Source organism: Macaca fascicularis, chromosome 15, assembly GCF_037993035.2.
Source record: "Macaca fascicularis isolate 582-1 chromosome 15, T2T-MFA8v1.1".
In the NCBI taxonomy this organism is placed as follows: domain Eukaryota; kingdom Metazoa; phylum Chordata; class Mammalia; order Primates; family Cercopithecidae; genus Macaca; species Macaca fascicularis.
In genome coordinates, this window is record NC_088389.1 from 556,015 (window position 1) to 568,023 (window position 12,009).

The 12,009-nt window shown below is 50.6% G+C and overlaps 2 long non-coding RNA genes across 4 annotated transcripts in view; one reads left to right on the forward strand and one right to left on the reverse strand.

Moving 5' to 3' along the window:
- LOC135967298 (uncharacterized) overlaps window positions 1-12,009 on the forward strand; it is a 122,843-nt gene that overhangs the window by 60,441 nt on the left and 50,393 nt on the right. The gene's annotated exons all lie outside the window — the stretch shown is intronic.
- LOC135967297 (uncharacterized) overlaps window positions 1-12,009 on the reverse strand; it is a 130,894-nt gene that overhangs the window by 18,633 nt on the left and 100,252 nt on the right. Inside the window, exon 1 of one of the 3 annotated variants that reach the window (XR_010581278.2) lies at window positions 6,581-6,667. The exons of 1 other annotated variant lie outside the window; for it this stretch is intronic. This is a non-coding gene — a long non-coding RNA (uncharacterized lncRNA). Of the gene's footprint in view, window positions 1-6,580; window positions 6,668-12,009 lie in introns of those variants that run through there. One more of the 3 variants, XR_010581277.2, reaches the window with a different exon arrangement.

Sequence of the window (12,009 nt, forward strand, 5' to 3'; positions counted from 1 at the left end):
TCTCGAGCTGTGAGAGTGTGCTGATATCTATGTAAGTGGGGTTCATGTGTCAAACTCAGGTTTAAGAAAAACCAATTCTAGGCTGGGCATAGTGGCTCACACCTGTCATCCCAGCACCTTGGGAGGCTGAGTTGGGCAGTTCACTTTTGAGCCCAGGAATTCCAGACCAGCCTGGGCAACATAGCAAGACCCTGACTCTACAAAAAATTAAATAGGACAGGTGATGTACACCTGTGGTCCCAGCTACTCGGGAAGCTAAGCCTGGAGGATGACCCAAGCCTGGCAGGTTGAGGCTGCAGTGAACCATGATAGCACCACTGTACTTATGGTGCACTGTGCCTGAGTGGCAGAAGAACAACCACCCCCCCACACACAAAATATCAATTAATGCAGTGGCCAGTTCTGCTGGGACCACCTGTTAAGACTACTCTGGGTCTCATGGTTTGAGAAGCGTCTGTCCGGGGTCGAGAGGGAGTAGCTTGAGGGCTTAGAAGCCAGTTCTTGTGGTTGAGCGTGATTGCGGGTGTGGAGTTGGGGGCAGGGCTCTCCACGGCATGAGTGGGTAAATGGATAGGCTTCCAGGACGAGCCCCTGTGACTTTGCCTGGTTTACATCCGTCCAATACAAATCCACAGGCTCTTACTCTAGAAGCTTCTGCAGGGCCTGATGGACTGGCCTGGGGACAGAGGGTGCCCTCAGAGCCTCATGGTGCCGTCTGGTTTAGGAAGAGCACTTAGTCACCTAGATCTAGGATTTATGGCACTACAGGGGGACTCCTCACACTCGGAGCAGCATCCATCTGCATTCTAGACTTGGTTCTAGGCAAAGTATTTTGGAGCCTGTTGGTACCCTGTGTTCTGTTTATGTGTAAAACAAGTTAGAGTTATAACTAGTTAAAACCTATTTTTAAAATTTTGTCACAGAATATGGCAGTTGTGGTGGAGCCTGGCCAGAGACCCCCACACTCAGACGCTGTTGCTTGCTGGAGTTGCAGGCGTTGCCTGCATCGGCTGCCCCTCCCGGCGTGTCTGTGTTCTTGACACGGGCGCCCATCGAGGCTCGGCCTGTGAGAATCGTGCCACCGTTTGTCTCCGTGTTCCTCTGAGGTTCCGCAGACTTCACAGTCCCGTGGCAGAGCGTACGGTATCTGCTTGCATCCTGATTTCCCCAAACCCCAGGACAGGCCAAGAGTTCGTTACACACAACTGCAGAGGGCCCCGTGGTGTGGATTTGCGGTGACACAGCCTTTCCCCAGCTTGGCCTTCGTCTCCAGAGTTGGCTTTAGGGCGATAGAAGCTTCCTTCAGACTGGGGGGCCCTGAAGCTTTGGTGCTAGGAATTCGGTGACCAGCACGGATGATACCCCGTTTCTCTGCATTTGTAGCAATAGTTGTTAACACGACCACGAGATGTACAGAGGAAGGAAAAAGGAGGTTTTATTTTCAGAGTAACACTCTGTGCTTTGGGAAATGTGGTCTTGGGGGAGCTGTAAGCACACGCCCCTCAGGAGGAGAGGAGGCCGCGGCATTACACGTTCCGGGGTTTGTTGGCTGTGTGTGTTCATCGGGCTCAAGGAATGTCTGAACGTTTACAGGGAAAGTGGGGTTTGTTCATCCGGTTCGTGCAATGTCTGAACACTTACAGGGAAAGTCTAGCACACATGCAGTGAGTTAACCTGTAACATCCATGTTCGCCTTGGGGCGAGCGTAACATTTGAAATGAGGTGGACTGGGCGTGTCATGTACAAAGGTGAGCTGTTGAGCGCAGACGTTTATGCGCAGCCTCAGTCACAGCCAGGACTGGCTCAGGGTCTGCAGCTTGTGGCGGGAAAGGACATTCACGAGGTCATTCTGTCCAGTTGGGGCTGCCGGCAGGGTCCCGGTGGGGGGGTTGTCTGGTCAGCCAGCCTCTGGAGTCCACCCAGGTCCCGTGGACAGCGTTCCTCTAAACCAGGCTTCTGATTGTGGAGGAGTCTTCATGCTGGTTAACATACTGTACAGGAGTAGTGCCGTGGGGCTTTGGGGTTGACCTTCCCTATGATGCCAGTTACATTTCTCTCCAGATCTCATCATAGCCACAGAGATTGTACCTCGTCTGACAGCTGGGGGTGCCGTGTTGATATAGTAATTTATTGCATTAAACTTTTTATTACTATTTTAATAACCTTTTTTTTTTCTTTTTCAAGAGATATAGGGTATTGCTGTGTTACTCAAGCCAGTCTTGAACTCCTGGCCTCAAGCAATCCTCCCACCTCAGCCTCCCAAAGTGCTGGGCTTATAGACGTGAGCCAGTGCGCCCAGCCTACAGCCATGTTTTTAAAACTCAGCAGTTCAAAAATCCTACTCCTTTCACCCCCTCAAGCAGGCTGGTTGGCCTTGTGCAAACTGGGGTGTCACGATCTTAGCCTCCCCCTTTTATTTTTTGCTTTGGCCTCAAGTTCTGATGGGAACAGCAGTTACAAAATGGGCATTAGGTGATTCTTCTGTTACTAAAGCCAGAATTCTCACCAGTTGGAGATGTTTCTCCCCAGGATCCCAGAAAGCTGCTTTGAATCAAGCCCGTAGTAAATAAGTAAGGAACTAAACTCTTGGTCCTCTGCTTAGTACCAGGGGAATGGGTTAGTTGCTGATACCCTTTGATCTGTGCTCACGTGCTGCATCTCATCACGGGAAGCAGAGTCGCCCTGTGGAATAAAGCCCGGCTCAAGGTGGCGCGTCGAGACGCTTGGGGCTGTCAGTCCCTTATACAGCGGCAGACTTGGAGACTCAGTATCGCGTGCAGAGCCCAGGCAACCGGAGTGCATCCACCTTAGAGACCACATGGACGGTCGGCAAGGTGGATGTCCGGGCATATGGCCTTGACAGGCCCACTGCGAGGTGAATTAGGAATTCGTTAGCAAAGAAATCAAACTCGCCTTTGGGTCCCAGCTGCTTGGAAGGCTGAGGCGGGAGGATTGCTTGAGCCAGAAGGTCAAGGCCGCGATGAGCCATGATTGTAATACTGCACTCCGGCCTGGGTGACATAGCGAGACTCCAAGTCAAAAAAAAAAAAAAACACAAAAAAAACCCCTCAAACCTTACTCTTCATAGCAGGAGGGAGAATTTGTCAAAGTAACTGCAACAAAATCTTAGATGATATAATTTCAGTGGCTAAGTGAGCTGTCCAGCCCACGTGGCTGGCTCACAACGCAACAGAGCCAGGTGCTGCTGCAACTGCGCCCCTCCCCACCCGATCGCTTGTGGACATTTTCTGTTTTCCCATATCTCCCTGTTGGATACATAGCTCGCTACTTTATAGCTAAGCATCAGTAAAACAGGTTGTCTATTTTGAAAAGTAACTATTATGTCTTTTAAGGACAGAAAATGAAGCAGGTGACAATAGCATGGCAACCTGGTGAATAGATTTAGAGGAATATTTAATACCTGGCACCACTCTGAACCCTTCTTCTCTCATGCTTAGTTACAGCTACCGCCTTCTATGACAATACACTTTCAGCTCTGTGAGTAGGAATTAAACATATTCTAAATCAGAAGTTTTAGTTAAGCAGTATTTTACGTGAATGCCCAGATCCTAAGTGTTCACTGTACTGGTGTGTGGTGTTGAAGAAGGAACGAGGGCTTGGGGCTGCGTTTATGGTGCAGCGTCCGCGTTCCCATATGTGAGATGAGGGCCATGAGACACGGCCTGGAAGGTTCAGACTGTGGGATTGAAGGGATCTACCCACTCCTGGAAAGCCTCAAGTCTAACTTGACTTGGGCTGGTTTTAGGGAGATGCTGGCAGCGCTGTCCTCACAGGTTACCGGGAGGGGCTCTGGCACCGTCCCCGTCAGGTGTCTCATGATCAGCCCAGCTTGCTCATCTCAGAAGCTGCTGGTCGTGTTCTCGTTCCCGTTGTTTGTTGCGTGTTTTTTAGGGTTCTGTTCATCTGGGGACCTAGGAAGTTTCACAGTGAGAGGAGAGCCGCTGAGCCGCCTTCCTGCCTGGACGCCAGCCCCACGGAGGACCGTAACTGCTTGAGGTTGGCTTCTGCCCCCGGCCTCACCTGTGGAGGCATTGATGCAGTGGTACTTTCTAAGCTCCTGGGGCACACAGTGCTGTTGTGTGGATCCACAGGCCACTGTGGCGTCCAAGCACGTGCTCCCGGAGGAGAGGACTCTGCGGGCACTGATAGTGGGAGCTGGCTGAGAGTCCAGCAAGTGAGACTCCCTGTGACGTGCACAGCTGCCATCTGCACAGTCCCTCCTGAGGCCAAGATGGTCGTGCGATAAATGCACAAAGCGCGTCTCCAGCAAAAAGCCGCCAAGTGTCCACATCCAGGATATCCACCAAGGTGGCCTTTTGGTGTTAATACGATGAATGTGAGCAGCAGGTGGTCTGTGTCGAGTGTGACTGTGCCACTGCAGTTTTGTTCTCATGTCTTGATGAGCATGAACGGTTCCTGACGAGGGTAGATAAGGATGCTGTGACCTGAGACTCTGCAGTATTGTAGCTTGAGGAACCAAGGAGTTCTTCTCTCTTGCAAAGCCATCAGGGAGGATGTTCCAGGCTGGTGACTGCTCCATGAGGTATTCAGAGATCCAGGTTTCTTCCCGACCCCTGCTCTGCGTTCCCAGGGACATGGCTGTCCTTGCTGTGGTTGGGACTGGGCGATTGCCATGCTGGCAGGGGAGGCTTAAGGTGAGAGTGTCCCTGATTTACCTAATCTACATAATGACAGGGAGCCTGGGAGTAAAGTGTAGCCATGGCCTGGAGGATGGATGATGGATGTTGGTGAATGACTGGCTGCACTCACCGCAGCTGGGCCCAGGAATGGGGAAGGATGGCTGAGTATGCTATTCAATGGTACCTGGTTCTTTCAGATTTGACTTCCTTATGGATTTTCTGCTGTAAAGAGGAGAGAGCCTGTGGTTCTAGGCCAAGCATCTCACTCATCTCATAACATCTTGTATCCCTCAGCCAACATTTATGTCAAGTTTTAGAAGTCCTATCAAACTGGCAAGCATTTCTCAATTTGGTTTAACCATTGGATTTTATATCTGTGTCTGCATCTCTATTTTACATCTATGTGGTTATTTGACACTCTGTAGTACCTTTGTAATAGGTTCTATTGGGTGGAAGTTACTTTCAACAAACCCTTGCTGCTACTTGAATTTTCAAGGTTGAAAGTAGAAAGGAGAGAATAAAAACTACATCTTCTCTAATTTTAAAATTTGTTGTTTCTCAAATCACACCAGAAGTACAGATATTACAAATTACAAAAGCAGCCAGAATCAAGGTTAAGAGATTTCTGGGCGATTCTGGCTAATCAGCAGTATTTGCTGAGGTGTGTGCAGCAGAGCAACATGCCAAAAAGCCCGGGACGGGGGAGAGATGGGAGGCCAGGCTGTGACTTCGGAGGTGCTGTTGCCTCAGGGAGAGGAGCTAGATGTAGAGAGGATAAATGGACACAGGTGTGACCACCGCCATCCTTGCGGTGGCACTGAGGTCTTTGTACAGGGACCTTTGTGAGCTGAGTTAAAAATTGAAACTGAGAGAGTGCAATGCATTCTTAGTTTTTAAAATAAAATGCTAATAGAGAACGTTTTGTTTGTAAGAATGTAAAATGTTACATCTTTGTTAAAGAATAATAATTTGCTTCTGAGATCTTTGTGACTGAGATTTGAAATCTTAAGTATGGTTTTTTCTTCCATCTTTTATACATATGCACGTATACACATATATGTAAGGTATATAAAAGGAAAATAAGCATATCTGTATTCACATTTATATACACTTCCATAATGTGTATACTTCTAGTCACACATAAGTCTAAGAGACTATGACTTGACTTGATAACCATGAGAGGGTAATTAAATAATTTATCTGCTCTTAGCCTTGCTTTTGTATGTGAGCAGGGACCCTGGAAACGCGCCTCCCGCGTTCCAGGCCTCACACAGCCCGTGCCAGGTTTTGGAAGCAGGAGTTTATCTGCAGCCACTTCGGGAAACATGTGGTTGCCAGGATTGCCTAGAGCTCCAGGCTGTCTCCAGTCCCAGCCTCCCTGGGGTAGAAGCTGCCCTACCAGGGGCCTGGACATGGACGTTAGGGCCTGGAGCCAGGGACCGCTCCTGAAGCGGGGGGCTCCCCTCACGGTTGGGCATGAGAACCGAGGATAGGAGGCGGAACCAGCCTCGGGCCAGTGCACGGCCTCCCTGAAGTGCTTGCGGGAAGCCCCAGCTGTACTTTGCTGACCCCATAGACAGCACCACACTCTGTGAGATCCCCCTGGCCCACCCCTCAGGTTCCTAAAATGATGAAGGTTTCCTGAGCTGTGAATTTTTAGGTCTAGGCTAAAAAGTCCTGGGACAGGCTCACAGGGTTCTTTATGTAGAAATGATGAGTGTGCTGGTGACTCAGAGCAGGCACTGCACCCTCACTCCAGGGTCCTTCGTGCCAGGTGGAAACGAGCGTGTGGGTCACCCAGAGTCCCTGCATCCTCACTCCAGTCACTGCTCTTTGGTTTCTTAATTAAAAGCCTAAAAGCCTTGATAATGAAAATGCATTCTCCCCAGAGAGTCGAGTTTCCGGTTATGGAGGCTCACCTGTAAATGCCGTGCCAGGTCAAATATGCTGAGATCTGGGCCAGGTCCTGCTTCCTGCTCGCGGCCAAAGCAGGTACTTCATTTGGGAGGTGACCCAGGGAGATATCTGAGAGGCCTGCCGGTCCCCGAGGGATGAATCCGCTGGCCTTCACATTCTGCTCCGGCCTCCATCAGCTCCTTCCTACCTGCAAACTGCCGGCTTTGACGTTGCAATCATTGGAGATATGTTAGGGACTTGGTATGGGTTGATGCCCATAGGACCAGCAGATCGTGAAAAGGTGGGAACCATGGCTGGGAGGGTGGTGACCACAGCCAAACTGAGAACCGTGGTGGGCTGGGAGGTCCATCTTCTGTCTGAAGTGTTTTTTAAAATAAAAAACAGTGTCTCAGGAGCATGAGAGGGGAGGCCACAGACGGGGAGAACGCATCTGTAAAAGACTCATCTGAGAAAGGCTGTTATCCAAACCGTGCAAGGAACTCTCAAAACTCAACAAGAAAATGAACAACCTGATTAAAAATGGACCAAAGACCTGGACAGATACCCCAACAAAGAAGATACACAGATGGCAAATCTACACGTGGAAAGATGGCCCGCGTCTTATGTCATAGGGCGAGGCGTCACTGTGCACCCATCGGCCTGGCCAAAACCTGAACTCCGACACCACCACGTGCTGGTGGGTGTGTGGGCATCAGGACCCTCACTCATCGCTGGGGGAAGTGGGGCAGCTCCTGTGGGAGGCAGCATGGCGGTTTTCCGTGGAACTAAGCTCTCCGACCACAGAAGCAGTCACAGTCCTGGACGTTTACTCGGAGGAGCTGAAAGTTTACTTCCATGCGGAAATGTGCACACAGACATTGACAGCAGCTTTATAATTGCCAAAACCAGAAAGCAACCAAGATGCCCTTCAGTAGGTGAATGGATAAACTGTGGTATGTCAGATACTGGGATATTATTCAGCACTAAAAAGAACTGGACCCCTAAGCCATGAAAAGACACAGAAGGATCATAAACGCATGTTGCTAAGTGAGACTCCAATCTGGAAAGGCTGCCTGCTGTCTGAGTCCAACCACAGGACAGTCTGGAAAAGGCAAAGCTGTGGAAACTAAAACAATCAGCGGCTGTCAGGGGTTGGGGAGGGGAGAGATGAATGGGAGGAGCATAGGGGGTGTGTAGGGTGGGGCAGCAACTCCAGGTGGGGCTTTCATGGGGGATCCATGCCGTTCCACGTCTGTGAAACCCACAGAGTGAGCAGCAGCAGGCCGAGTCCTCGTGTGAGCTGTGGACTGTGGGTGGTGGTGCCGTGTTGATGCGGGTCTGTCGGTCGTACAGACATGCTGGTCTGGTGAGGGCAGGAGAATGATGGAGGCTGTGCCTGTGCTGGGAAAGGATATGTGAGGACTCTCTGTACTTTCCTCTTGATTTTGCTATGAACCGAAAACTGCTTTTAAAAACGTCTATTGAAAAGGCAAACAAAAAAGTGCTGGCCAGACAACATCAGTGTGAGGGTGTGGCCTGTGTTCTACGTTCAGAATTTCCCTTTTAGAATACACGTATCTAAATTTTTCAAAGTTAAACCTTTGCATTAAGTAACTCACTACCAAGTTACAGTATCAGCTAGAGCACTGCCAGGATGGCCAGGATCCTGTATCCTGACCAGCTTCTCCCCTTACAGGTGCAGTTGACGTCCATGGCCACATCCCAGTAAGCGGCAGGGCTGGAATCAGGAGTCAGGCTTTGCGGGACAGAGAGGAAGTGAGATCTTGTAAGCACGTGGCTGAGGGCGGGCAGGGAGGAGCCCGTGGTGCAGGGAGCCGGCAGGGATGACTTTTTGACCAGTTTTCCTTAACGCTGAGGCCTTCTTAGACTTGGGGAGTTGGGAGTCCCCACTCTCGGGTGCCTCAGAAACCAAAGGCTGCTTGTAATGCTCAAGTTCCAGATGCCTCAGGGGAGGTACCTGGGTTGTTGGGTACAGTTCCGTTATTTGCTGCTCGGTGGGATTTGCCCGCAACATTTCTGATTGTTTTTAAGAGCTGATGTTTGAGCTGCTTAAAATCACATATAGATGTCGATTTATCTATAAAAGTTAAGAATGGAATTTGAGTGCAAAGAGTTGTGAAAATGCTCAAGGTTATGTACTAATGTATACATTACATTTGTGGAAATATTTGAAAGTGCAGGATTTACATTAAACACTTCTCTTGATTTTTGTAATATCTACCTGTCATTTTTCCATTTGATTAATAGATGTCAGAGGGCTTAAATTTTGAGTGCCTGAATTCACTGAAATTAAAACTTCTTACATCAAATGTAATTGAACTGAATGTAGCAACAGTGCATGCTTTTATAAGTACTGATTTAAAAATATATAAAAACACATATCCATGAACATGCAGATGGGGGCAACATATTAAACCATGGAAGTAGAATTAGTATTGTTTTCTGAGAAGACAAATTTTTAAAAAGCTAAGGGGTCTTATAACTTTCTAGTTTCCAACTTATTTACCCTAAAGTGGAAGATTGACAGCAGCAGAAGAGGAGATCCTGGGCCAGTGCAGGCTCTGGGAGCAGCGGGGTGAGTGCTGGAAGGAGCTGGCTGGAGGCAGAGCCAGGGAGGGGCTCAGACAGGCCAGGACGGCCTCAGGGCACGCGGCTCAGTGAGTGAGAAAAGGTTCACATTTCTTGGAGAGCCCTTGACTCTGCCCACGGAAAACCCAAACTCCTTCCAACGGGGATGTGCATCTCATGTAAAAGTTGTTACTCCCAGAAAGAAAACCAGTGGATGTAGAAATTTTACGTATGCAGAAATTACTTCAAATTTGTTTCTAACCTTATCCTTTTCTTCCCCCATCTTAATGTGTGGTGACTTTCTGCAGGTGACGCACACGTCTTAGGAGAGCGCTGTATTTCAGTTGCTGTTGGCTCTGATGTGACTTTGTGGTGTCCGATGTTCTTGTTCTGAGGTTCTGCCCAGAACGTGGCTCCTCCCTGCTGAGCGTTGCTTGTTGAAGGCCCGTGTGGAAACTTTCCCTGTAAGCTCGTTGACCGCAGCAGTCTTGGTTAAGAAACCTTTGGACCTCCTGAGACTTCACACAGCCTTCTAACCTTTCTAGTGTGTCCTTTTCATTTTACTGTTCCCTATTAACCCAGATGTTTTCCAGAATGTAAGTAATCTGCTGAATGCAGGGTGGGGGGTGCCCTCCGTTGGCTCTGGGGAGAAGCATTGCTGTTTCTCCGGGTGGAGCTTCCCGCCCACCATGGTGTGCTCCAAGACGCAGCAGGGTTCTTTGGCAGAAATAATCGTCGAAGGCCTGCGTCTCCGTGGCAGGGTGGCTGTGGGTATGGGACCTCGCGGCCATACCGGCCCCTCCCCATCAATGGCACCACGGAGAGGAGCAGGGGGAGGCCTGGGATCTGTCTCCAGAGTCACAGCTGTGCTTCCGAGACTGCGTCGTCCGTATGTAACTAGACATGCAGAGAAAGTGTTGGAGATAAGCAGGAGACGGTGTCTGTCCCTAATGAGCTCAGGCGTGCCCTTGAGAGGGTCAGGTTTCTGTGCGGCTGATCTGGACTCAGCCTGGCTGTGGCAGTGCAGGTGACTGCTGGGCTTTGGCAAGGCTGCACCCACTATCCGTCTGAAATGGCCCCCTTCCCTGGCTCGCGGTGCCAACTGGGCCCCCAGGCCTGAATTCCCGCCAGGACGGAGGCCCTGTGTATGTGTCGGGGAAGGGGGAGGTGGGGGTCCTACTTTATTGCCGTATCCAATGCCACGCGGGGTCAGCACTCAGGAAACATGTGCTGTGTGGGTCAGCGATTGAGTTCAGAAACCTGGAAAATTCAGCAGTGTAGGCTTTGGGCATGACCCGTCCAGCCTTGGGGCTCTTTCTTTCTCTGAATTTCCTTCCATGGCATCCTCCTCATCCCAGGGGCCCCTGTTCCCATATGGCTGTTGGCAACTTCACAGTTTCCTCTGCCTCCCCTCCCGGGCTGTGGTGTGGCTGGGGCAGCTAGTAGCTGTGCAGACCCCACAGCCAGTAGATCATTGGTGCCAACGCCTTGGGCCTGGTTTACTTGAGTCAAGGACGGCAGTACATGGCTGAGCCCACCCCGAATGCCTGGATCGGAAGGCCTTGGGTTGCAGAGGGGTGGGGGTTGGATATTGAAGGACAACCTGCAAAGCAGAAGGGGAAATGGCAGTGCTGATGGGCAGCTAGAGGAGTCTGTGCACAGCCTGGGACCCAGTGCAGACACAGAGCTGACATGGGCAATGCAGTGACACGGCCACCGTGGAAGTGGGCAAAGTTACAGGCTTCAGACCGATATGGAGGGGCTGGTCTAAAACGATCCTCATTTTCCTTTAATCCTAACAATTGCTGGCTTACAGGGTGGGGGAGTGAGATCTGTGGTGGCCGCGAGGAGAGACAGGGATTTTAATTAAACCCCTCTTTCTGGGAGAGGGGAGTAGCCGTTTCTGTAGGGCGGTGAGCATCGTCATCTCAGGCAGCTCAGGCTGCTGTAACGAAACACCATTGACTGAGCGGCTTATGAACAACAGGAATTTGTTTCTCACAGTTCTAGCGGCTGCAAGGCAGGATCAGGGTGCCGCACGGGTGAATTCTGGTGTGGGCTCTTTCCTGGTTGGCACACACCTTCTCTCTGGCCCTGACACAATGGGAGGGTGAGGAATTTGCTGGGCCCCTTTCTGAGGCACAAATCCCATTCAAGGGTCGTCTCCAGCCTCGGGAACTCATTACCTCCCAAAGACCACCTGACAGCATCACATTGAGGCTGAGGATTTCAACCTGTGTTTTGAGGGGCAGGCAGGCAGTTTGTAACCGTCACCCTCTTTGTGTATTTCTGACTCAACATTGAGTCTGCCTTTGGCTCTCCAGTGGACAGAGCCTGTGTGGACACTGAGCAAGGTCAGAGCTGCAAGCATGTGCACATCGGGGGCAAGGGAGCTGCCAGGGGTGTGAGAACGGGGTTTCAGCATCAATCGGAGCTGCTTTCCTGGCAAATGTACTCATAAGCTATCCTGGCAACATTTGCTTTTCACGAAGAGTCGATGAGGCAGTGGGGGCAGCAGGCGGTGTTGCCAGAAGCTTGGAGCTGATGAGCAGCAGAGAAGGGGCAGAGGCCACGACCTTGGGGTAGTCAGCAGTGCCAGGTGTCTGCCCTCCAGGCCTCACGTCTGTGACTGTGTAGAGACCGAGCCGACCGGGGCTTGCCGGCCAGTGTGGCTCTCATACAGGTGATTATCGCGTTGTGCTTTCTATGTAATGTTCCCTCAACCCCATGCCCACCCCACCAATTTCTGTGCCTAGCAGAAATGATGCTGCGTTTCCTTGATGAAGCCTTGAGTTTCCTGTGGAGATGTAGGAATAGCATGATTTGGCTCACGTCAAAGTACTTTGCAGTGAAGCTGCACGGA